Here is a 27,279-nt window from a genome sequence, read left to right on the forward strand (position 1 = left end):
CTTAGAAAGAGATCTAAAGTTAGATTGTGACTCACATTCAGCACATCCCCCATGAAGACGAGGGAACAAGGAACTCTAGGAATCTCTAGCTCTTCTAGAGTACCTCTTCTTAAACTATGGATCCCGACCCCAAATGAGGTTCTCTTAGCTCAATGTAAGCGTCACGAAAAAATTGGCAACAGTAAAAGGCTTCTGAACCATGTACTCTACAGAAAATGCTTTAGCTGTATTTCACAAAGAGCAAAATCAACCTTGTTTAGCAAGCTTTGCAAATGCTGATTTATTGTTAGTAAATGGTTAATTTTTATACCTAATTTATATACCTATATACCAGGGGTCATGTAAAAACTTCTCAGCTGAAAGGGGTTGAAAATGGCCTGCTCTAGAGTGGCTCTGTGGCAAAATTCCGGCAAAAATTGACCATAGTGTTATGCTACAGGACCTAGAGATTCTAAGAACATTTTAATCAAACCCACAAATAATCAAATCAGTAAAAGTCAAACCAGCAAATGTGAAGGGCTGGCTATACCCAGATCCAAGAGAATTTAGAATTTCCCATTGTGAAGTGTTAACAGACTTTGTTGGAAAAGAAGGTATGTAAAGCAGAGTTACGTTAAATTTCATTGCTTGGCAGCACTAGGCGTAATGGCAGACTATTCTTCTAATAGGTCGGCTGGTGAAATACTTGGCCAGGAATAGATAATTTGATTCTTAAAGAATTTAACCATTTGACTGATTTATTTTCCTGACAGTATTTGGAATCTGTAATGCTCTTGACGCATTTTAGAAAACCCATACTTCTGTCCCTGCTTCTGCATTTATAATCACAGTGATGTATGTACAACTGTAAAGATCACTTTTGAAATCCTGGAAAATGAATTGTAGTCATTTTCATACTTGTTATAGTGCATAAATGTGGGCAGTTGACACTTCATTTTATGCTGAAATCAACATTAAGTTGATGGAAGGGCCACATGCTATTGTACTGCTAAAATAAATACTTTTTCTGATTTCATTTGATGAAGTTGTTTACATTGAAAGCCCATCTAAATCTAGCCTACTAGGAAGTAATTTCCATTGAGCACTGAACATACTTTCAAGTGATTATATATAGGAATGCCTTGCAGTTAATAGATATTTACAGGATTGGTGCCTACGTATCTTTGTTTATCTCTTATACATTGTTAATAAATTAAACGTGGGTGTCAAGGTGTCCATCATATCTGAGAAGGCTGTATCTAGTTGTGGCATTGTGCTCCCTGTTGGATTAGTGGTAGTACATGTTCAGAATTAGCAGAAGGGTGGGACCTATGATGTTGTTATTGGGCAGACTTGCTCAAAGAAAAAGCTTGTGGAACTAGTTGTGCAAAGCTGTAATTGAGTGCAGGTGTGCTAGATGCATTAAATTGGATTTTGGCTAGTGATCTCAAATGATGGTTTGAAAGGAATTTGCAAACCTTGATCAGCATTCCCCATGGCTATTTGTGGTACAAGTGTGCTGTTACATGGCAGGGGTTGGACTTGATGTCCCTTGTGATCTTTTCCAACTCTGTGACTCTGATTCCAAATACAACATACACATGTGTGAGTAAGCAGGAAATCAAACTAGATTCAGTGTCAGGAACACCTTAGTCCACATGGTGCTCCCAGTTTTTTAATTTTGGTTATTGAATAGATAGCCTAACTTCTGCTACACTAAATAATCTATGTTGTCTTCTTTTTGCAATTCCATGCAAAGTTACTGTGTGTTGACATGAGAATTGAAAGGCGAAATAATTCCTTTAAATGTTCATCAAAAATTAATTTAAGCTATTGTGACAGGGATTCTTTTGGAATCCACTACTTTTCTCCCTTTTTAACCCTAGGGTTTTCATTAAGGAGATAGGTCAATGAAATAATTGTAATAAAATTTATTCTGTCTGTGAATTTAACTTCCCTCTATATTAGTGTGCTATTGTTCTGTATTACTGTACTATATGCTTTCTGTTTGTATGTTTGGGAAATAACAAATTACATCTATCTGCTTAAACACATTTTGTTACTAGTTTATTGTTTATTCATTCAGTCGTTTCTGACTCTTTGTGACCTCATGAACCAGTCCACGCCAGAGCTTCCTGTCGGCCGTTGCCACCCCCAGTTCCTTCAAGGTTGTTACTAGTAAATAACATGAAGAGTTATTCAGGTATTCCCATATGACAGTTTTATTGCAATTTGGATGTGGTAAGATGAACGGTGAGTACTATGTTGTTCATAAAATCTAGGCAGATTTCAATAAAAAAGTAAGTTAATGAAAGAGTAGAGGACATATGGAAGTACTTGGCAAACTAAGTTCATCTGGAAAAATCAGAATAGTTCTCTTAGAAGCTAATCAGAGAATAGTAGACAACCTTCTTTGCATTATAATTTGTGCCTATAATCTTAAATTTCATCTAATCAATGTCTGTCATAGTATTCTACATTCAAAAGCAGATGAAACACATTTTGTTTCATTTGCAGATTTTAAAAAACATCACAGCATCAATTCTGGGGTTCTACAGTAATCCTATCATGCCCCCCTCCCATTTTTCTAAGGCTCCAGTCTGAGGAAGAAAAGTAAATGTGGAAGGAGACAAATTATTTAATATTTTTCCTTTCAGTTGTTTTAACAAGCTGCTGGATGAAAGGATGTGTTGGATGAAAAGACATTTTACTCAGCAGTAGCTTGCTCACAATTATGCAGCACCTGTAAGCCTCTTCCCATGGGGTCCTAATCTACAATTTTAGAAATAAGATGGACTTATATATGCACTAAAGTAAAATCATAATCTTTAAAAATTGCAGCAATACAGTTCTGAAATTGCTAAATGCCAATTTCATTAAATGGTAATTTCTTTTCTATTACTTTTAGTTTTATGCTTTTACAGTGCCGGTTCATATTAATAAAATCTTTGTACTGCATACCTTAGCTATTGAAAGTAGCAGCTATTTGCTTGGAAATGCCATGCTGGTCTTTACTGTTGTTCGGTAGCGTTTATTCCTGCACAGGTTTGTGGTGAAGTATTACCATGTTTTCAGTGTATATCCCAACTTTCATTGGTACCATATTTTGAACAGTGAATAATAAAATATAAACCTAACATATCAATATAGCCATCAAACAAATGACACTGACATGCAGCTACAGAATATAAGATAAAGAATAACTAAAAACAACCACTTGACTAAATACGTTTTCTTGGGAAGTAACAATTGACCATAAAGAGGGTGCCATATGATTTTTTGTATGGAAGGCTTCCCAGAGATATAGGGTAATCATTAAAAAGCCTGGGCATCATGTGTCCTATCTTAGATGGAGATGGTGAAGTCTTAGAGAAAAGTCTCAGGTGGAGATCTTAGTGACAGGATAGAGACACTATACTTTCACATATTTGGCATTTTTAATACATGTTGCTTTGTTAGAGCAAGCGAGAAATTCCTTGTAATGTAAGAATATATTGATTAGTAATTAATTGAAGTCTCTTTATTCATATCTTTTCAAAAATAAAAGAAATGAGGTATTCATTATTTCTATTTTCTTATTCTGGAGTAATACATTATTTGACATAATATATAGTCACTGTACTGATCTCTTTAGTAGCATCTGAATTACCCTGGACTCAGTTTGTATATGGTGCTAGCAAAACACAAAGTAACTGAACTCCCATTGCTCAAGGCTGTCAAAAGTCAGATGCCAATTAGAGAGCAAAATAGAGTTTATTAAAGCAACAGTCCAAAAAATAGCTCAACAAACTAAAAAGACTTAAAACACTTAACTTTCAGTGTTATTTAGCAGAACAAGCGGGTAAAACCCTAAAAAACAAGAACTGGCAAATAATCCGGATTAGCCAGAGATATAATCTGGGTTAAACTTAAAGTTCTAGAACTTGACCCAAAAGTTCATGCCTCCGTTCTTCAGCCCATTGTGAACTAAAGCAACTAGTATTGAAGCCCACAAACCTTTCCCAAAACTCAAAAGTACAAATAGGCGTTCAAAACAAACAAACGCCCAAACTGAGCTAGGGAACTCCCAGTTGAGAGCAGCAAAGCCAGCAAAACAGCGAGACGCTGGCGAGTTCTCAGCAACCGCTGCTGGAACATACACCAAATCAAGAGTTAAAGGAGCAGAGCAGGAAAGCGTCGTCAAGCCGGTCCGAAGTCGGGATAAACCAGCAGCGCCAAGCTGCTGCAGAAGCAAACGCCAAGCCAGAAGTTAAAGGAGCAGAGCGAGAGAACGTCGTCAAGCCAGTCCGAAGTTGAGATAAGCAGACAGCGTTGGTATCAGGAGTGAAGGTAGTAGTCAGCAACAGCAGACAGCCATGGAATAGAGAACGATGCCAAGCCACAGATTGAGAGTGAAGAGCAAAGCCAAGTCAAATTCCAGTCCAAGAGGTTGAAGTCATCCAAGAAGGTCACAACAAAAATGGCACAGAGAGCCAAAGCAACGAGTGCGAACAGCAGCTAATACAAAATAGTAATAACAGTGCAGTCCAGGAAAACCCACACAATTCCAGCCCTCCATTGCAGAATAACCCAGATTAAACTTACATCCGTTGCAAAGTCCCAGTCCAGGTTTCAGTAACACACACAGGAAACCCAATGGCGCCCAGCAACACCTTGCCACACGCAAGGTATAATGGCCAAAAACCCCAATATATCCAGGTCTCCCTGGGCTCCAAACTATCCACACCCAAAGAGCAGGTGTCTCAACTTCTTAATCTGAATCAGAACTCCACACAGCCAATGCCCTTGGGTTAGGTGTTCCGAATTCCTCATCAGAGTCCCAATCATCCTGCCCATGCCCAACTCTATCCACACCTGTGGACCCCCTCTCACTCCTCCAAGCAGACCAAGTGGGATCTGCTTCTGAAGACACCCAAGCTTCCCCAGCATCAGCAGTATCCATGGCCCCCAATTCGTCCCCAAGCATCTCCGGTGCCCGTGCCCAGACCGTGCCCAATTCCTCCGTTAACACCTGTTCCCCAGCATCCATTTCCACCTCAGGATCCCCACATGAATCCTCCTCAGAAGTCTCCCCATCAGTCTCCCTGACCCTTTTCCTAAACAAATCCTCCAACGAGCCCTCCTCGTGAGGGTTTTTCCTTCCTCTCCTGATCCCACCACTATCATTCGCAGTCTCCGAAGGCGCATTCACAACAAGGCTGATAGAAAAGTCTGGCCTCCACGATGACCAAACCCCCCTCCCCCCCATACGACGGCATAGGTTGGACATTATGCTGAAGTCTTACTCTTGGTATGTTGTTTGCATATAGGGGGTTCTGCAACAATTGCCACTTGTTACCAAAACTGCCAACTATCAAGCCACTTTCACATCATTTCAAATGGTCCACTAAAGCCTTTCTCCTTGCAACCTGCCCTATCATTAGTGCTACTTTTTTCCTCATCAGGACTGTGTATGCCTTTTAACACATTGAACTCAAGTTCCAATCAGCCCTAGCCAACTTGGTTAAAGATAAAGTAGGGTGAAAGTAATCTTTTATCATCTGGAAAGCAAACTTCCTCAGCATGCCCCTTCTTAGTGTTATGGAATAAAGTAATGGATATTGGCATATTATTTTTGGGATCAGGGAAAGAAAGAAACATGACCATTACTTGCAAATATGGTTATTTTGAGAATTAGAATTTACTCAAGGTTTCTCTGCTGGTATGTTTCAGGGCTCCAGTGTTATTTTACAGAGCTGTACTAGAGTTGTCACAGTGGCAAAGGGTTAGCATCTTCTGGTCTAAAGCCAAACTAGTCAGCATCAAACTTTTTTTTTCTAAGCGCTTGCCAAAAGACCACAGAAGTTGTAAATTATGGGTGGAAAATATTTTTAAAGGACAGTATTTGCAGACTAAATTTACCAAGTGCAGCTGATTTGCTATATTTTCCAAATCAGATTTTAAAATGTGATCCAGCTGTTTGCATTTTGCAATTAGCTGACATACCAACATTATGTCAAAAGTTCTCAACTGACTTCCTGACTTACTATACACTTGGGACACTGGATATTAGCCTGGAGTCAGTGGTAAGTTGTATTTTTTATTTTTGCAAGTATATAAATGCATAGGTGCCTTATCTTAATTGCATTTCCTTTTAGTTTAGTTTATTGATTCTATGAAAAACAGATTACGAAATCTGGCACTAAAATGTTCATAATGTACCATAGTTCAATTTTTTTACATCTTCAAAGGGCAACACACTTTTTGTTTCTCTTGTGATACCAAACAACCAGAATAGTGAGTCTTAAAATATCAGAATATGGCAAGCATTTTGGCCAATCAGCGCACAAACCTTTTATCCCTATCTATACAGGGTGTTTCAAAATGTTGGACCCAATTTGAAGTTGTTATATCTTTGCAACCATTAGCTGCCCATGAATGAAATTCTTACCACCTGAAAGGGTGTGTGTGTCTTAAACAGAGCCGCTGTATGGAGGCAAAGTCCAGTCATTGCATTAGCTAAGATAAACAGTCCAGGGTCAGAAATGCTGATTACCAGAGTCTTTAGAAAGCTGCAGAATAGTCAGAAGTCCAATCCAGAGTCAGAAACACCCCATTCAAAGAAACAACAATACCAAGTCTTTGAGTAGCAAACCAAGAAGCAGCAGAGTCAGATCCCAGGACTAGAGCAACAGTTGTTGGACTCAAGGCAGGTAAGACTGTTGTCTGCTACCAAAAGAGTCATGACACTGAGGGCTTTTTAATCTTAAGATCTCAGCTATTGCTTGATTATGGATCATTTCTCAGCTAATCTTTGAGGCCTGTGATACCCTGCCCATTCTTTCCTGTACTCTAGAGCAGTGGGTCTCAACCCATGGGTCCCCAGATGTTTTGGTTTATAACTCCCAGAAATCCCAACCAGTTTACTAGCTGTTATGATTTTTGGGAGCGGAAGACCAAAACATCTGGGGACCCACAGGTTGAGAACCACTGCTCTAGAGATTGGGTGTATGTTTAACCCCTCTGAAGCTTGCTCAGGCATGCTTGCTTCAGCTTCCTCTAGAGGAGCTTGCCCAGAGTTCTGAGGGGTGTTGGCTGCTGCTGAAAGCTCATCTGCAGCAATGGCAGAACTAGGTATGGCAGGCTGCCGAGAGCTGCTGGCCTCCATCTCCTCTGCTTGGCCTTTCAAGTATCTCCTCATCCTCATATATCTGAGCTGGCCATGACAGGAGGCATAGTTTCGAATGATTACCACTAGACGCCTCTCCTAGCACACAAACAGCTCCTGGCTAAAAAGGTGGTGATCCCAGAATTTACAGCCTAATCAGATATTCCCCATTTGTAGGGTTATTCCTTCAGATTTGTTTCTGGCTAAAAATGGTTAATAAAACTCAATAAACCAAACTTGCTTCTACAACACCAAAAGTCATGAGGGTCCAAAGAGAGCAAGTGCAGGAAAGTTGTAATTTAGCAAAACGCATGCAGAGGCTCAAGCTTTTCTGCCATTGGTTTTCCAGAATCATTCCAGTGAAGAGTGCAAACAAATCAGAATGCCAATGAAATTTGTGCTTTAGTTACATTTTAACTTTGACATTCTGTGCAAAAGATAAGATGCAAATTCAGGGCTTTCTGGAATTATTTTTAATTGGCATCACTACTAATAAATTAACGTAATTGAAAATCTAATTCAAGATTAGCTACTTGCTGTGCACTGATTATGATTTGCTTTTTTCATAATAATTGGTATTTATCTTAACTTATTGAGTAAATTTTATAAACAACAGCAGCAGCAGCAATAGCATCTAACAGTAAACACATTTAAGCATGCATATAAGGAGCAATTGTAACAAGTCTCAGGGATATAGAAAAGGGTTTTCCCCAAATCTTGTTGTGATTTCCAAGGATGAACTTTATTTTGGCTTTGAAACTATTTTTTTTCCTGTGAATGTTCACCAAAGTCTAATGTAAAAGAGAAACATATAAATCAGCCAGTATGTGTTCTAACCCCACTTTATTTTCAACCTTAATTCTCTAATAGTGGCTTTATACATAACGTATAACTTGCTCTTTCTTTTGCTAGATGATACTTGGAAGGTACAAATGGGAGCTTTCACTTAAGTGGAAAGTAAGCTTAGCCAATCAACCCTGAAGCACGATAGCTGTTTACCTTACAGGCTCAGGAAATGACCAATGAAGGAAGCATCTTTATTTTAATTTGTTTAATTCCACCCAATCCTTATAATGATCCAGCCCTCATGAGCTTAGAATTAACACAGTCAAGTATAGGACCATTGAGATGAGTAACTATTGCTGCCTACCTACATCTACGAATGATACCTGGTTTGCAGATTGGGGCCCAGTTCAGGAATACACACTTCTTGCTCTTCCTTTTTTCTCTCTCCACCATAAATTTCACCCTTAGCCATGGGACACTTTAAAAAGCTGGAAAGGTTCCCCCCAGCTTGTTGGCAGATGTTTTAAGTAAAGCAACAGAGACACTGTCACATACTTATTTCACAGAACATGTGACATGATGAAATAGGTTCTGGAAGATGAACATCCACACCAGAGAAAACGGCAAGAATTAGTTTTAGTTTTAAATAGGTGCTGTCATTACCTGCTATCCAAAAATGCAAAAATATTAAGCACATTGACCGCTATGGGCTTTTTTATGGTAGAAGGTGCGTCCTGAGGAAAATGTGCTTTTAAAGTGGCTAAATATTGCCACTTTCATGTGTTGGGAGAGGAACCTGTACATGTGTAATGCTGCAGTTTCATGGGGAAAATATGTGTGTTTACATTTAGATGCACAATCTCTTTTTAACGAGTTGGTAGAACTGTGATGCATTAGGAACAGTGGATGATATATGAAGTATGAGGTATCTAAAACCAGACCTTCTTTGGTAGAGAACACAGCTTAGATTAACAAGGAACAAAGGTAGCCTATCTTTTCTATTAGAAGGTAATGTATTTGAATTCTTCTTAAAGTCGAAATGTTTTGGTTTAGGCTGCAAATGTTAAATGTGTTCATTAGAGAGTTAGACAAAGCACAGAGTCACCCTCCACATTCAATAGGATTAATGATAGACAACCCCTCAAAAGTAAAAACATTGCAAGTAAAGCACCTTTTTTAACCTGAGAGAACATCTCTTTAGGAATTTCTAGGTCATCCATTGCAGTTCTAAGGTCAGCTAATCCAGAGACTGATTACAGAATGATGTTGGAACTGATTACAGATGCATTTATAGTTATAAATGCTTAGAGAAGTGTTCTTTCTTAGAATCTACCCTATGTCCTCCAGCACAACTCTATGGTGGAGATTGACCATAGGGTCACATTAGGGGATCTAGTGATTCATAGAAAGAAATTATTATTATTATTATTATTATTATTATTATTATTATTATTATTATATCCCGCTGTATCTCCTGAAGGAGACTCAAATTGGCTTAACATAAAAGCATCAGCATACAATTTTAAAAATACAAATATGCAAACATTAAAACAGGATTAAATATAAGCAGTATTAAAAAATTCCCAGTTAAAACCATTAAAACATATTCAAAGTTAAAAACCACCGCAGCATATTATTACATATTATTCATATCTGCAGTTAAATCCGCAAAAGTGAAACTCGCAAATGTGGAGGTCCAAGTATACTTTTATTTACGAGGAAAAAATGTATAGGTTAAATACATTCTAAGGCAGAATTTTTCTGCTCCCATTTTGCTATTTAAAGAGCTTTAAAGGATTACACAAAGGTAACTAATGACAGAAAAATTGATCCCTCTGATTGTTAGAAGCAAGGGACAAGTACAAAAGGACAATTGCCATACATTGCTTGGCTGAACCTTCCACTTAAGGAACAATCCAGGCTGTTTGAAAGTAAAGAAAACTACTGCAAAATATGGAGTTTTCCACTATCCCTTCCATTCCTATCCCCAGAAATAGCTTGTTTGGGGCTGAAAATTGGCTAAATGATAAATAGAAATGATTTGACAACTCTCCTGGTTCAGTGGGAGGCGTGGGCATTGCCAGGACAGTGGATTGTTGTCCTTCCCCTGGACAGTTGCCCTTCCTTATTCTAGACTAGATCCTTCTGGCTATTACTATTAGAAGCAGAATGTTAGAGCAGTTGAACCATAAAAGTAGATGTACATTAACTTATTTAAAAATTCCATATTTGTCTACATTCTGAATATGCCATCACACCCAGGCATCTATGATAAACTAAGATGTGCTGCTTTCTTTGCCCGGGAGAACTGCAGGGCCTTACTTCGAAGCTCAGGAATCCCAGTAACCAAGGCCACTTCAAGTTGAACATCAAACAAGATTTTTATTTTCTCAAAGTCCTTGACAGACTTGGCACACGTAGTTAAGGTTACAAATATAAACAGTCAACTTATAAAATCATGCAGATGTTTCTGTCTTGCTTTTCCCCTTAGCTGCTGGGCTAACTTCCTCTGAAGGTGAAGGGATCCTGAGATGCTCTCTACCCTACCCCTGAGCTGCTTTATTAGAAAGAGCAGGTCTTTCCCTATCTAAGCTCAAAGCTAGTTGGAGCTTCTTCCAATGGCAGAGAAATCCTGAGATATTATCTGCCCCAGTGCTGATTTGCTATATTAGAAAGAGCAGGTCTTTCCCTATCTGAGTTCAGCACCAGTTTCAAAGGCAAAAGGTCAGTACTTACGATGGCTTGTCTGAGCTGGCCTGGCTTGGCCACACAAGCACATCTGAGTTCTTTTCTCTTCTGTAAAAAGCAAAGGAGGCTTCTCAAAATGGAGATTTCATCCCCAGGAAAAGGGGCGGTCTCAAGAACAAAAGGATACTTTGCAAGCTTTCAACAGCAAAGGCCTTGCAGAATGGTTACAAATCTCTGCTAATGGCTAACTGTCAGATTGCTGCTGAGTCTGCAGCAACCCTGGAAAAAATGCAAACAGGTGCTATTTCCTACAACTATGGGAAAATGCAAATCAAACCCCTGGGAGACGGAACACTGAAGGATGAAGTCGGGATAAAACTAAGAGATGCAATATTGTAAACAATTCCGTTAATCTCAGAAGTAAGTCTTGCTGAATTTTGCCCAGGATTAGAAGAGGAAAAATTTAAAAAGGAGAGAGAGAGAGAAATAGAGCACTGTGTTGAGTGAACTTTTGAACAGAAATCTTGGTTTCAGCAGGTAGAAATGCAACAATAGACTGTCAAGGCAATTGGATTTCTTTGCCTTTACTCACTGTAAGATCACATTTTCTACTGAAGCGTTAATGTTACTAAGGAATAATGTGCTGTCAGAGTGCAAACAATCCCTCCTCCCTGAGATTAGAAGCTTCTAAGAGAAGTAATCACATCTGTTTTCTTGTGGTTTGCAGTCTTTTGGTTTATGTTCTAACAACTGCTTCTCCTACTTAGTCAACATCAGAGAAGGCTATGTATTCTGACTTCTTTCTAATCTGCTTTCCCCCCTCAAACTCAAGAGATGTGCAGAAAGTAGAGCTCGTCCACTAGTTACATCACAAATGCTTTAAAAGCAGCAGTTCACTAAAGTCTTTTGCATTGATCCCAAATCATTGAGAAGTGAAGAACTGGTTGAATACAAAGGACTCAGCAAGATGTTATCAAGTAGTTTATCTTAGAGTGAAATGATTAATACATTGCATGTAAGAAAAGGGATGTGTTCTCTCCACACACATCTGTTTATGATTTAAATATTGCAAGATAAATGTTTTTAAAAGCATTGTATGGTCATTCTGACTCAGTTATGTATAGCTAGAGTCTGCTATTCAGAGACTGGCTCCTGTGCTATTATTCTGCTTATTTCCCCAGTGCCTTGTGTTCACAAAAACTACACATGGAAAATGTACCATGAAAAGCCTGCATTTCTTTGGTGGCTGTAATTGTTTAGGTGATTATACTGACTGACTTCAAAGTTCTGACAGAAGCAGTTTTGTCTTGTCAGAAACACCGTATGAACTGTGTAGTCATACCTATTCAATAGCCCCCCCTCCCCCATTTCTTCTCAGCTATCACCCCTTAGGAACTATCTTGTTAGGTATTATCCCCACTTTTTCAGTTAATTCATCTTTTATAACAGCTATTGGCTTCTTTTCAGCTCCATTTCTGAAAACCAGTGATTAAATTCTCATCTCAAGGAATCCAAGATTATCAGAAATGAGAAAAAAATGCACAACCAGACTAGCTTTAGCTTGTGTTTCGGGCATGATGTAGCTGTGGGAGAAATAAGAACAAGTATTTTATAAAATACAAACAAGCATAGGTATGGGATATGGATATAGAGACAGGAAATTCATTTGTGTTAGCTAAGAATGGAACATGAAGTTGATTAAATGTTCGACTAAAGCAGGAATTCAAATCCAGGGATCCACATACCCCTTGTGGGTCCATGGAAAGATTTCATGGAGTCTGTGAGCTTGAATTTATTTTAAAAATCTTAATTTTCTCTGACCTTTCTCTGAAACTTGTATCTCCTCCATTTATGGATGTATGCAATACATTACAGTAGTATTAGTTTAATGTCAAATTACAGTTATTGCATATTTTGAAAAATCATCCATGCTTATACTCATCCATATTGTAGTTGTTAGACCCGACATTAGATTACACGTGATTAAAGTCCTGCTATGTATAAACTATTGTGTGGTGTAGTTGGCCAAGTTTCTGGCAACACAGAAAGGATAACAAACAGAAGATCTCCCAAGTGGTGTTTCTGATCTTTTGAAGTATAGTGTCGCCATTTTGCAAGGATAAATCACAGGGTCAACCCAAATTATATATGTCAATAAAGTCACTGTTGAGCTTAAGAAAACTATATGCTGCTACTTTCTAAGAAGGTGTCTGTAGTTTGCACCTGATTGGCAAAGGGTTATTTGGAACAAAAAAGGTTAGATTACAGCAATCTGTTGCAGAGTTTGTTGGGCGATTATGAGAGTCAAGGCAAATTGTCTGTCTTGAAGTCCTGTTGATCACTTGATAGTTGAACCTGCTACAATTTTTTGTTGACATAATGAACAAAAAGTTACCAGTCCTCATAAAATGTGTCCACTAGAGGCTTTTATATTGTAAGAGAGTTTATTGTAACAGAGTTTCTACCAATTATCCAATTTAACATCCCCCGATTTCAAGCTTTGTTTATTTGCACTTGAGCAGCTGTAAGGGGAAAAACAATCTCCTCTTGTTAAAGTAAAAGTAAAAGAAAAGTTAATTGAAGTGTCAGACAGAAGTGGGTGGTTTATTGAATTTGCAAAAGCTGATTGATAGATGCAGCATCCCTTCTTGTTTGGGATTTGTTGTTTTTACAGAGTTCTTCATTAAAAGTTAAGAGGTTGTAGCGCTTCCCCTATCAGATGTGTGAAAGGGGCAATTAGACATGCTTGAAACCATTTAGGCTTCATCTGTCTTAGTTGTGTTGCCAGATTTTCATATGTTTCCGTGAATACATCTCTAATATAAAACTACACTCTGCTAATCTGAGATTTCGTTTCTGTCTTTTTCCAAGAGTTATCTTCGTCCCTTGCCAGTTTCACCAGTTCCCAGTAAATATATCCTTAATATACAGCTGTCAGGGTTTAACTGTTGCAGTTCTGTTGCTCTTTCTTTTTCTTCACCTCTTAAATGTCTTTTAGCCTAATAAGACTTCTTCTCTCTCTTGTCTATCTCCTTTGGAGAATTTCCCTTTGTACCCCGTGTCCTTCCCCAGCTCCAAGTAGACTCAGATATTCAGATCATACATATTTTAGTTGTTGTCATCATGGCAATGTCTCTATACATAATGATTAATTTAAAAGGAAAGCCCTATTTGTATTTCACTCATGCAAGGGTGTGAAATGTTTCAATTATGGTGTTTCCTGCATGGGAAGAGGTCATGGAAGATCTTCATTTTGTTGTTCTTGTAGTTTAAATCATTGGCAGCAGGAAGCTATCTAAAACCTGTATCTTTTTGTGCAAATCTGAGGACAATATTTCTGGGCAGGTCACTTATTTTCAGGTTCATTGTCATTAATCTGTGCACTGGCTCAATATTTGTATTTTTTTTAGGCCAGTATATGTTTCATTAATCCAGGTAAGTAAGAACATAAACATGACTCTTGTTCCATGTGCTCTGGGGTTCCTCATTCAATGAATTGAGATGCCACCCTTTGTTTTCAACGTCTTAAACTTTATTTTGGATGGCTGCATCCACCGTGTCAGCAGTATCATGGATAAGCTTGGTGAGAGATGTGACCTTAGAGTCTAAGGGCAAGAACCCAGATTGTTTGGAGGTCTGTTCTAGTATTTCCAAAAACAGACTTGTTGGTTGTGGTTGTTATTGTCCCCCCCTTATCTTTGTTATTAACTTTGTTTGGGCCACACAACATGTTTGTGTCCTCTGCAGGCCTCAATCTGTTTTTAGTTTCTTCACTGGCAGGCAGAAATCTATGATCAACTGATCTGTAAATTGCATTGCCCTTTGAATTTGAAATGTATTTGTATGTAATTTTACTGTTTATTTTCACTCTAATTTTTATAAGATCATTGAGATTGTGCTCCATGTTCATTTTAAGGTTTTGCCATATTGGGAGGTCAGCTAGGCCTGTCCCAACCCAATAGAATGTTGACCATTATGAAATCTGAAGGTGGGAAATTCTGAATTGGATACATGACCAATTATAAATAAATACAAAACTTGCAAAAAAGTAACAGCAACCCAGCAACTCCTTTATATAGTGGGAACTACCTGCAGTGAGTACCAAGACTATTTTGCCACAAGCCTGAATGAGTTCAGTCACATCCCTGACATATTAAATGAAAGTTTGAATAGACTTTTAGGTATGTGTAACTGCATATTTTAAGAAATAAAATGTCTGCTAACGAAAATTCTTCATGGCCTTAGCTTTGAGTTTGCAAAGAAGCAGACTAAATTGTAATACTACTCAGTACTTATTGCTACTTTCATTCAATGCCAGAAGCAGAGGGATGTTTAAATAATTTCTAGGCAAAGGCACAGCAATTTCAGCAATATAAAACTGGCCATATTCCTACTTTTGCATTGAAAAGTAATAAAGCATGAGACACTGAGCGGAATCGCATGTCAGTAAAATTGTTCTACCTGAACAATATTGCATGATTTTTGCATCTACTAGACTGAATGCACTTCCAAGACCTCATTAACTCACTCCCCAGGGACAAACCTTTCTGGACAGATAGATAAAATTACTACACATCTTTCCAGACCACAGTAAGGAATGAGGTATTTTAATCAAGATGTTTCCTTACCAATATCTTTGATAATTTGAGTTTATATTTGAAACAGTGACACATTTTAAAGAGATTAGCATTAGCTCAGGCTGCATTTCTGTATACTCTTTCTGTACACTTCATTGAACACATTAGGACTTCTGACTAAACATGAATATGCTTATGCTGTTAATATCCTGTTTACTCTGCCCTTGTAAGCAGAGCAAAAGAAATAGTTGTACAGCTCATGTGAAATTGAGTAAATTATTGTACATAATACTATTGAGGTATTAGTTGTTAAATAGATAACCTAATTAGATCAGAAACAGACTCTGACCTGTGAATAATTCCACTGTCAGAAGCAAAGGGTATTAAATACTGCCATGTTGCAATAGCAGGCGTATGAATTTAAAAAGAAAACACAAATAGAAGTGTATAGTTCCAGATAATTTTGGAAGAACACATTCCATCAAATTTTATAATAAACATATGACAATGTCCCCTTGTTTTCATAACCCAAAAGGAAACTACACTGCTGAGATTTCCAACTCTGTGTTTAGGTACGTGATGATGATAATGATGATGACTTATCTATATTCTGCCCTATCTCCCCGGGGGGACTAGGAGACTATTGCATCATGTAGTTGCCCATGCTTGCAATTAGACACTCAATGAGGCATTTACTATTGTGCATACAAATGTTGGTTCATTTTATTACTTCAGTTATATTATTGTACAAAATGGATCTAAGAACCTTTGAACTCAAAATGGCATTGTATTCTGATTTGACACACAGTTCATATGAATTTTCTTTCCAAATATCTCATTTCCAAACACTGCCTTGTTTCAATTATTTTCAGTTCAGTAGGCCTAGTGCAGATGTAGTATTTTCCTTTAAACAGAATGTAAATGATTCACTTCCTCTATATGTGAATCTCCTTTCTTTCTAGTATTAACCATGGAGGTGGTTTTAAACTGTTTTAAACATGTGGGATCAACATATCTTGGCTTAATAACCAGACATTAGTTGTGGTTGAGATACACCCAATACTAGCCCTTTTTTCTAGCACATGAACAGAACATATGGGAAAGAATGAATCTTTTCTCTGCCTTCATGCTCTGTTTTTTTCAGGAGGCAACAAGACAGATTACCAATATCTTCTATAAAAGCGGGGCAAGGGAGAAAACACCCATTTTGTGCTCCATTTCTCCATGATAATAGAAAGTCAGAAAGAAAAAAGACACATTTTCCCTGCTTTCGTACCAGGCTTCTTCAGAAGGTGGAAAGCAGTATCTTAAAAGCAAACACACATCCTATTCTTCACATTCTCTGCAGTTAGGGAAAAATTCAGGTGCCAGGATCTTTTTCTTCAGTAAGGCTTGTCTTTCCTGGATAGCGTTTTTATCAAAACTTGCTTAAAGTTACATGGAGGTGTCATTAACTTCATACAGAACAATTTCTCAAAAGGGTGATTTCTTTTGTTATAGTCTCTTTTATGCCAGTGTAAATGCACCTCTTGTAGTGATCCATAGCAGTATCAGGAATTAGCAAGCAAAGCGATTTCCATTGCTAGAGATGCTCTCTTGGTATTTGAGCATTTACAACTACAGTATATATGATTTCCATACCACTCTCATAATCACTGGGTCTGCATACTATCCAACTGTCCTGATTTGGCAGAGGCAGTCCTGATCTGCCATCCCATTTTTTCTGCTTGTTTTAAAATGTCTCAATTTCTCTTTCTTTTTCCCTTTTTCCCCTTTATTCTTTGCTTATTTTGTTTGCTGCCAAAATGCAAAACATAGTTTGTACTCAATTGACTCAACAAGGGGGAAGCAAGAGGAGGGTGTGAGGTTCTACCCTTCCCAATTGGTTTAACCAGAAGAAAACTGCCACAGCCTCTCCTAGCTTGCGTTTTCTTCCTCTATGACAAATTTTGCCATCTTGACCACACTATGATGTTGCTTAGCCACATGTGGCCATGTTGCCCTGCTGTTGCTGTACCATTCCTGCTTGTGCCAGTGTAGTTAAAATGGCCAAGAGGATTGTGGCCAAAATATGTGTTAAAAATAATGCTTTTGTTTAACAAGTGGGTTTGGGGTATCTTTTGTTTGTTTGAATTGGTTTTGCATTGTTTGTTTGTTTTGAATAGCCATGGTAAATGCTCTCATTGATGTTTTGCCCCCATCTCTGATCATAGATAAAGGGCTAGTTAAAACCTAGGAATGCCTTGCCTTTTGATTTGGAGTCCTAGAAAGTTTTACATAGAAGACGAGCTCTGGTGTTCAGACTGGCAAGATTTGTGCAGGAAATGGGAGCTGTGCTTTGCAGACTGCTGATTGTGTCTTTAAATTTTTCCTTTAATGAGCTACATTAAAAAAATTCTTGTTAATATTAACATAAACTGATACAAGTTAGTAAAAAAAAAGGTCTACCTGGTGCCAAAAGTTGTCTGCGATCAAGAAAGGAACCAAAGCCTTTGGTTTCAGCCCACAGGGACAATGGGTCTTTACCATGTATTAGCCTTTGTATGTTTTTAGTTCCCAGATAACATTGAACTTGATGCAAGAGTTGTGTTATGTCCAGAAGTATTTTGTGGTTGTGTTCCTTGTGAGAATGAAAGATTTCAGTTAAAACTTTCATGACTGAACTATCTATGACAACAGCTAAGAAGTATTTCATGTATTAAAAGGAGAGAGATATCGGTTTTGATTTACTAGTCTACAGTTCTAAAAACAGTCTTAATACAAGATTAAGTATTAATACTAGAAAGAGAGGTTTGGCCTAAGTCCATAAATATATACTGGAGAAATGTATCTTATCTTCCACAGATGGTCTCAAGGACTTATGTTTATAAATGATTCGTGATAAAGGAAGCCCAATCTTTTTTTTTTTAAGGATGGCTATTAATCTGAAGCAATATGCACTTCATCATGAGGCCATTATCTCACAATAAATAATGGAAGAATATGAAGTGCTTCAGCTCCAAAAAAGAATAACAATTAGGTTAGCAAATTTTTGTGTTTTAATTTCCCCATATTTACTGAAAAAGAGAGTATATCTTTTCCACAACTTTTAATGGTTGTAGATAAGGTAAGATGACTATTCAGAAATGAAACAAGAGAAAAATCTATTTACCATCATGGCTGGTATTCCCTGCTTGAAATCATTTCAGTTTGTATTTTAATCTCAAGTTTTGAACCATTTAAGTCTAGTATTCTTTGCTTTGAATGTAATCCTACTGATGCTTTAGTCTTCCAACCTTCTGATTAGTCCCATTGCTATATGCCAAGGAGTAGAGTAGGAGCCCTTTTGTGGTCTGTTGGCCATGTAGAATACATTAAGGAAAGTTGCACATACCAATAAACACACCTTTCTCTGTTCAAAATATGCTTAACTTATCAATATTCTTATAACAGTATGACAAGGTTCTTAAAAATAATATATTGCATTTAGCTGCAGCTTATTCACAGCTGAGATAATGGTTAGAATTTAACATGGTATATTCAAAATATCAACACAGTAATAATGTAAAACAGTTAACAATGAAAATATCCAACTTTTAAGATTCAGATGAGAAGCTACTAGTTTTTTTCCTTTTCTAGTTACAAGGGGAAGTGAGGCATTTAGCCTGCCCTAAGTTGTAAGTGGGACAGTGAGAGGGAATGCTTGGAGAAAATATGCTATAGTAGAAATCAATGATACTTTTTAAAAAAATAAAGACATTTTGCTTATGTCTTGCTTACCAATAATAACTGTCTTGTGTTACTTGTTTTGCTGAAGAAATAATAAACAAATTGCAAAAGCTTCTGGCCCGGAAAACCCTAAAACCAAGCTTCCCCCTCTTAAAACCCTGTTTTCTGAAAATCACATTATTTATAAAGAACATATGGTGCTTATTTAAACTTGTTCTTGAAGCCAAAATAGACTTCAGTATAGCTGTGCTGTCTTTTAGTATTGTAGGCCAAAATTGCTTTGTGATAAAAGAGTGCTATTATTGATATTATTATCAATATAGTGTCAGAATGTTCACCAGAAACACTACAAGAGATTAAAAGCACCTGGCAAAACAAAATATAAAAACAACAAAGAGAGAAGCAATCCTGACTATAGAAGGAAGGGATTACATTATAATACCCTGTCCAGTTGTTAGTCCCAACTAGAGTAGACCCATTATGTCAGTAGTGAAATCGAGTTGAACTTTTGGGGGGTCTGCCCCAGCCAGAGAGAGAGACCCTGCGGCCCCAATAAAGAGGGATCGCTACTTTGGCAAGCTCTGAGAAGCCTGATTTCAGCAATTTTAGTTCCCTAGAATCCAATAAAAAAGACTCTGCCAAAGTGAAAAAGCGGCATCGAGGTGGTTTATTAGCGATTCAGCTGAATAGGATGCAATGCCACAATCCTTCGTCAAGCAAAGCATGTTGATACAGAGAAAAATGCCATTTTTATAAGAAATACAGAGGTTTGCTTTTCAAATTTCCCGCCCTCTTCCCTCCTCCCAGCTCCCTGGTGATTGGCTGGCGCGCTTCAGCTGGGAGGAGGCTTGGCCGCCCGTCCCGCGCTTGAGCCAATCACAGGGTTTTCCTCCGTCTCGGCACTCTGGCCAACCAGAAGAGAGGGAGGCGGGATGAAGGGGGACAATGCTTTCATGAATGGATTATAGTTTTCCATGCCCGGTGGCCCCTGAGTCCGGACGTCGGCCTTCTAAGGGAACCTGTTTTATTGTCTTGAGATGGGTCTGTCATAGATATTGATCTCTTAATCCAGGTTTTCCTGTCGTAATCAGATGTAACACAATGGCAAGGCTGGGGTGGCTTGATCTTTTGGTGGAAGGATTGAATAGCATGCAGTTTTGGGAAGGGGGACTTTCCAAGGGTCCCTTGGCTCCCCATTGATATGTGATGAAGGGTTTGCCAAAGGGAATTCATTCTGATGGGCCAACTCTGAGGTCAGATAGGATTCCCATTATTATTGTCCATGCAAATATGTTCTAAGATGATAGTCTTTTCATGGCAGCTGATCATCCTTTCAGTGACAGGACACTTCCTTATTGGAAAGGGAAGGGGTGGAAAGGGGTCAGGGCAAAGTCAGATACATGTAGGAAAATATACAGGAATAAAAGGAAATCTCAGAGAATTCTGTGGTCAGTTATTGAGCCACAAATACCAACTCTTATTCTATCCATGATGTTAGAATAAAGTGCCTTGATTAAAAACTGTAGGTACTTAGCTATATTGGTGTTAGCCAATTTATGCCACAGCATGTTTCTATCGATTGAGTCAAAAGCTGCTACTAAGTTGACAAAAGCAACAAATAGATGTTTGGTAAGTCCAGCAATTGCTTGTTGGGCTAAATACAAGATCAAACACTAGTCGTACTCTGTCCTTTTCTGAAACCAGCCTGTTCAGAGTGAATGATTTGGTTATTAAATTCCCAGGCCTCTAATTTGTTTAATAGATATTTACTATATAACTTAGAGACAATATCTAAGAGGCTAATAGGGCGATAGTTGTTGACATCTTGTTTATCTTGTAAATGGGGATAACTATTCTCTGTTTCCAGCTCTCTGGGATTATGCCTGTGTTACTGATTTGCGAAAACACTTTGGCTAATATTGGAGCCCACCACTCCAGAAAGTTTTAAAATATTTCTGAAGGCACATATCTTCCCCTGGGGCCTTCCTCAGAGCCAGAGCTGCAATTAATTTCTTTACCTCGGAAGTTGACACAGGAGACCAATAAGACAAATAGGTGGTATTGGGAACACTGGTAGGATGATTCCCCAAGTAAGTAGCTCCATAAAGCTTATAAAAACGATCAAACCATTGTTGTGTTGAAATATGCCCAAGAACTATCGGCCTGACCGTGTGCATACCGGTTGAGATAATATCTCAAAAATGCTTCTCATTCTTTTCTGACACAGCCAAAGTTAATTGGTTCTACTGAGCTCCAAAGTGTGTGTCCTTTTTCTTATTTAAAAGTGCCTTATAGGAAGTAGAGGAAGTTGAAATTAGTTCGGGGCACTTTGGTCAGAAAGATTCTGCCCTGGGCACAAGGCCGGCGCTAGGCAATTTTCAAGTGTAAGCATACAGAATTTTGGCGCCCCGCCCCAAACCAATCACTGAAAACTAAAAGCATTGGATAAGCAAAAATGTTGGATAATAAGGAAGGATTAAGGAAAAGCCTATTAAACATCAAATTACATTATGATTTTACAAATTAAGCACCAAAACATCATGTTTTACAACAAATCACCAGAAAAAGCAGTTCAATACATGGTAATGTTATGTAGGAATTACTATATTTGCAAATTTAGCACCAAACATTGAACTGGGACATAGGGCATTGTGGACTCAGATAACCCAGTTCAAAGCAGATATTGTGGGTTATTCTGCTTTGATATTCTGGGTTATATGGCTGTGTAGAAGAGCCCTGAGGATCCTTCCACACAGCCATATAACCCAGAATATCAAGGCAGATAATCCACATTATCTGCTTTGAACTGGATTATATAGAAGTGTGCACTCAGATAACCCAGATCAAGGCAGATATTGTGGGTTATTCTGCTTTGATATTCTAGGTTATATGGCTGTGTGTAAGAGCCCTGAGGATAATTAGGAATCCATAGGAATTAAAAGGCCACCGAAAGGGAATCTGACACCCAGTGTAAAAAAGAACTCTAAAATCAGGACATTAAATAAAGAACAACACTCTGAAAATGGGAAATCTAGACAGGAAACAATCAGGGCCAGCTAACACATCCAGGTTTTGAAGCTGTAAGACCATTACATGCTAATCAAGGTGCCAATGGCAAAATCTACCCATGTCTCCAGCAAACAAGAGTTTTTCCTTTCTCCCACCCTGGGCATCATTCCACAGATATGTAACCTCACTTACCTCAATTCCAACAGACCTCACAACCTCTGGGGATGCCTGCCATAGGTGGGGTTAACCATCAGGAGAGAAAACTTCTGGAACAGCCAGGAGACCTGGCCTCAAGGAGGGAAGGCCAAGCCGCGGAGGCAGGCCAAGCCGCGGAGGTAGGCCAGGCCGTGGGTGCAGAGGCAGCCCAGGCTGCGGCCGCGGAGGCAGTGGGGACAAAGCAGTGGAAGGAGAGGAAGGCCACGCCTAGGTGGAGGGTGCTGCGGGCGGAGGACCAGAAGGGAGGCCCAGGCGCGGCCTTCCTCTCCTTCCACTGCTTTGTCCTCGCAACCTCCGCCTATTCTGCCTCCTCCTCCTCTCAGCGTCTCTGACCATTACGCAAGCCTGGGAGGAGGAGGCGAGGGTGCGCGCGCATGCATGCACGCACACGGTAGGGGGAAGGTGAGGCGTCCCCGAAGGGCATGCCCCCTCCCAGCGTGGAGGGGAAAAAAGAAAAAAGAAAAGAAAAAGAAGCTGCTCATTAGCCTTAGGGCACTTGGAGGAGCCTCAACTGCGCCCCCCCCCCCCAGAGGATGGCACCTTCAGCAACCGCATAGTTTGCCTACTGGTTGAACCACCCCTGTCTGGGCATTTGCGGTTAAAAGAATTGTAGGCAACCAAGCTGAACCATCACACAAATGGATGTGCCATGTTTATGAGACTGGGAAGATCTCTGCATTGTCCCCTAGACATGGTTTGCCAGTATACTACTAGGTACATATCAGAACCTCAGTTGGCCCGAAGCAGGTACATATGCCCAGAAATAATGGAATGAGATATTTTATCTAATAGATCTAGGCTCTGAAAAGAAGAGAAGAGTCTGCATTGACAATAAATGTAAAATGAAAAAGGAAGGATAAGCTCTATTACTTGGATGCTTAAAATGATGAAAGTAACAATCCTGTAAACTAAAATGTTCCTCTTTGGGAGAAAATACATATTGGATGTGTTGGTCTCTCATTGGAACTGAAGGGAGGAGGAAATCAGCGCACCAGATGAGAAAGTGGGTAACAATTATGACTAAGAGATTGGGAGGATCAGAAAATCCATATGTTCTCTGACTCATGTTCCTTCCCAGGCTTTGGGGCTCCAAGAATCCAATTGTTGGTTGATGCCTACACAACATTTTGCAGAAGCATGTGTTCTGGGCTGTCCCACACTTCCACCCCAACCCTCTAGAATGAACATTTGTTCAGGAGAAGCATAAGGGTATGTTGGGATGATAACTGGAAAGGGCTTGGGACAGAGGTTAAAACACAGATGGAATGGCAAATGTGATCTCCTTGAGATGATTTAGTGGAAATATCTCATTTTTAGAGGAATGAATATGTGTGAACTTGGGAACAGATAAATAACTTAGCATATTTTAAACAAAAATATACCAAAGAGAGGAACTTTGGCCCAAGAAGCCCAGGGCCATGGAAGGTTAAAGGAAGGATTGCTAAGGGCAGGTATCTTGATCTTAATTGCACTGAAGTGAGTACGTTTTATTCTTTTTTACAATACCAAATGGCCAATGTTTTGTTGTAGTTTGAGTATTAGACACCAGGGTTCAAATCCCTACTTTGCCATGGAAAATCACTAGGTGACTTTGGGCAATTCATACACACCCGCTGTCAGAGGGGGACAATGGCAACCCCCTCTGAATAAATCATGCTAAGACACCTGTGACAGGTTGCACTTTCGGTTGCCATAAGTCAGAAATGACTTGAAGATACACATTACAGCAATATAAAAATTCCTTGTCTTTTATGTTTGAGAGTTGGCCTCACTCAATTCTAACCATAGTTTTTATTCTTTTTACATTTTGTAAGCATCAAACATAGCCACAGTTATGATAAAGTGAACCAAAACAGTACGTATTAAAATCTTGGAGAAACATTTGGTTCCAAAAAGCTCAGAGGAATGTTTGTGTATTCATGCTCAAACTGGTTATCATTTGTAGCATTGCAGAATACACTTGTCTTATTTTACACAAAGGAAAATGTTGTCCCTCCACATTTGCGGCTTTGAATTTGGAGACTGGATTATTCACAGAATGTTCCCTCTTGAACTCTGTAGATTTTCCAGTGTGACTGTGGTTGATTTTCTCCAGTCATGCTGGAGGACCTAAAGCAGACATGGGCAAATTTCGGCTGTTAGGAACCGTGGGAGTTGAAGTCCAAAACGCTTGGAAGGCCGAAGTTTGTGCATGCCTCATCTATAGATTTCTACAGAGAACACCTCTCTAAGAATCCCTAGAGTCTCCAATGGGATTCTGTATCTGGCCTTCAGCAGACATTGACCATAGAGTCATGCTGAAAATTCCTAGAGAAGTGGTCTCTCAGGTAAAAGGATAGGTATTTCTTTATTCATGGTTATTCACTTTCATGGCGGTCCTGTGCCCCTAACCCCAGTGAATGTGAAAGACTGCTTGTACTTTGATTCTGTGAACTCCTGTGTGCTATTATTTGAGCAAAAAGTCTATGGAACTTAAAGAATTATTTCTGAGTACATACATGTACAATTTGCCTTTAAGCTTTCTCACAGTGTGATACAAGCAGATGCTGTAAGTATTTATCTCTTCAATATTTGTAATAACTCACAGATTTATATTTGAAGGAATACGCCACTATTATGTAATCATGTCTTTCTAAACTGCACATTATAAATCACCACATTACTGCCCCAGGTAGCATTTTAAGATTATGCAAGATGATTGCCCACCCAAATAATAGTAACATTTTAGAATATACCAGTATTTCATTGTCTTGGAATGATCTCAGTGATTTAATTTGTCACCCTTAAGAATTTATTGTGCTACAAAAGTTTAACAGTCAAGGTGAAATCTATTTGCTCAGACCACCACGATTTTCTATGTCTTCTTTATAATGTGAATAGCTGTTGTAAAGTAGCATTCCAGGTTTCATGCTAACTTCATTATCTGCATTTTATTTAATGATGGTTGGGAAGCATTTGTTAAAAGGAAAGTTCTGAATTGTTCCAGTTGCCTCCACAAAGAGGTACAGATTTTGTGAAAATCTTGAAGCTATAACTTCTAATTCTGCACATTTCTACTATGTAAAATCCAATCTTAAAGCATTTGATGTTGTCTTGTGGTTGTACCCATAACGTTAATAAAAATAAATAATAAAGGTCAACGAATACTATGCGAGATTTATTAAATACTGTAAGATCTACCAGGCTGTATTGCTAATTAGATTGTGTGATTTTCTCATACTGTTTAAGAGGTTTGTGCACAGATCTGCTTTTCAAAACAAGCTCCGACTGTTTCGGACAGCTGCAACAGACCACATTGCTGCCAAAAATGACTGCTTTCTGTTTCTTTTGGTGACACGTGGAACGCGGAGAGGCAGCCGCACACCCTCTTGAAGTTTCCCTATGAGCCCTGTCTGTTGAGCTAGTCAGAACAAAAGAAAGTCATGATGTGTCTTTTAGCCAAGCTGGGCTTCCATTTTTCTCTGTTTTGAGCAGGCTTCTGAGAGGGACAGATCAGAGGTCTAAATTCTCAGTGCTGCTTGCACCTCTGCATGGCTTGGCTTGCTTTTTGATCCAAATAGCAATAAATAAACAGTTTACTTTCTACAAACGTAAGAAGCTGCCACCAATGATGCCCTTCACATGAGGCAAGCTTCAAATGTGAGGTAGAGGAAGTATCTTACCATTTCTAAAGCCACCATAAAATGGGGAGTTAATTTATATCTTTTTTAAAGAATGGCTAATGCTCCTTCAGGTGGTGTGGCTCCCACTGAAATAAGGGTGTCACTCTTAACTCAGCTTCATTAAAAGGGTATTGAGGACAAACGATTTCAGAAAGGGTGGTTTCTTAAGTCTGATGCCATTAACCCAGATCTTATTGAAGAATATAATGAGAAAGGATCCCAGAAAGGATGGGAGGATTCCTGTCTTTCCATAAGGAAATATGTGTTGTCAGCATAAAGGGGCTTCCACCCATGTGATGAGGGAGAAGCTGGCACGGTGATGGCCGCCTCTGGCAATGTGAGGCTGAGGAAAGAAGGAGGAGTGGAGGGAGAAATAGCCAGGTGTCCCTTAAAATCTGAATCCAGCTGGCTTGAGACTTGAAGCAGCTTAGGAAAAAAGGGTGAATGAAAGAGAAATACCCAGGTCTCCCTTTTTAAAGCTGGCTTACTGAGGCTTAGGCTTCCCTCCATGTGATGAGGAGGATGAGGGGGAAGTCTGGTTGGTGTGGGGCATGGAACGGGTGCCATGGCAGCGCATGTGAAGTGGTCCAAAGAGAAAGGGGAGCGTTGTAAGTGCCCTATTGCTGCCAGTGGGCTGGATGTTCCTAGATCTTTTGGTTGTTGGACTGAAAAAATAAGTTTTTCCCCCCAGCCGAATTCAGGAGGCTCCTAAAAAGTGGATCTGGGGGTCCACCGAAATCCAGATACTGAAAACTGAACAGGGATTAATCAAATTGCACACCCCTAATTTTTAAGTATCAAGTTGTGGATAAATATTCATAAATACAAGGATATATATATATTTGGTGATGGTGAATAGTGTGTGTGCCTGCATATGTACCCCTGTGCACATATTAAAATAAATGTTCATAAGTAGTATATAAGTACTTGAAGTTTTCAGAACATTCACAGTGCCATATATAGTCATGTTTTTTATCTATTTGAAATTTTTATATATAAATTATGGTAAGTGTCCAGGAAACACGGGATGTCAGGGAAAGCAGTTGCAAATGGTTCTATCTTAGAACAGCCCAATGGCTTATATGGGTCCAAAGTCAAGAGGTACTCCAAATTCCGGCTCAGAATTCAGATTATCCTCTGACTTTGGTAAATGCAGGGCAAGGCTGCGTTGAGGTGGTTTGCCCCATTGGTACCCAGGATCAGCTCCTTGTGGCATTTGGCTGCCACAGACCTGATCTGTGGCCTTCCCCCATTAAGTGGTCAGTGTATATGTGCTGTATGTCTCTATAATAAAACTGTCCAAGAACTAATCTCTGATAGATAGAGGGGGTTTCCCACTGGTATTAAAGGTAGCTATCCATTAAGCAGGCATGCCGGAGACATGTGCTCTTGCCTTGTAGTAATCCTCAGATTCACTGGAGAATTTCTCCTCTGAGGAGGAAGATTCACCTGACAACCAAGAGCTTTCTGTTTTTTCCATGGCTATCCACCATCTTCCACTTCTTTC

The 27,279-nt window shown here is 39.1% G+C and overlaps 2 protein-coding genes across 11 annotated transcripts in view; one reads left to right on the forward strand and one right to left on the reverse strand.

Annotated features, from left to right (window-relative positions):
- prss35 (serine protease 35) overlaps positions 1 to 27,279 on the reverse strand; it is a 229,903-nt gene that overhangs the window by 135,267 nt on the left and 67,357 nt on the right. The window lies entirely within an intron of this gene.
- Positions 1 to 27,279, forward strand: part of me1 (malic enzyme 1) — a 152,489-nt gene that overhangs the window by 82,314 nt on the left and 42,896 nt on the right. The window lies entirely within an intron of this gene.

The sequence above is a fragment of the Anolis carolinensis genome, chromosome 1, assembly GCF_035594765.1.
Source record: "Anolis carolinensis isolate JA03-04 chromosome 1, rAnoCar3.1.pri, whole genome shotgun sequence".
Lineage (NCBI taxonomy): Eukaryota > Metazoa > Chordata > Lepidosauria > Squamata > Dactyloidae > Anolis > Anolis carolinensis.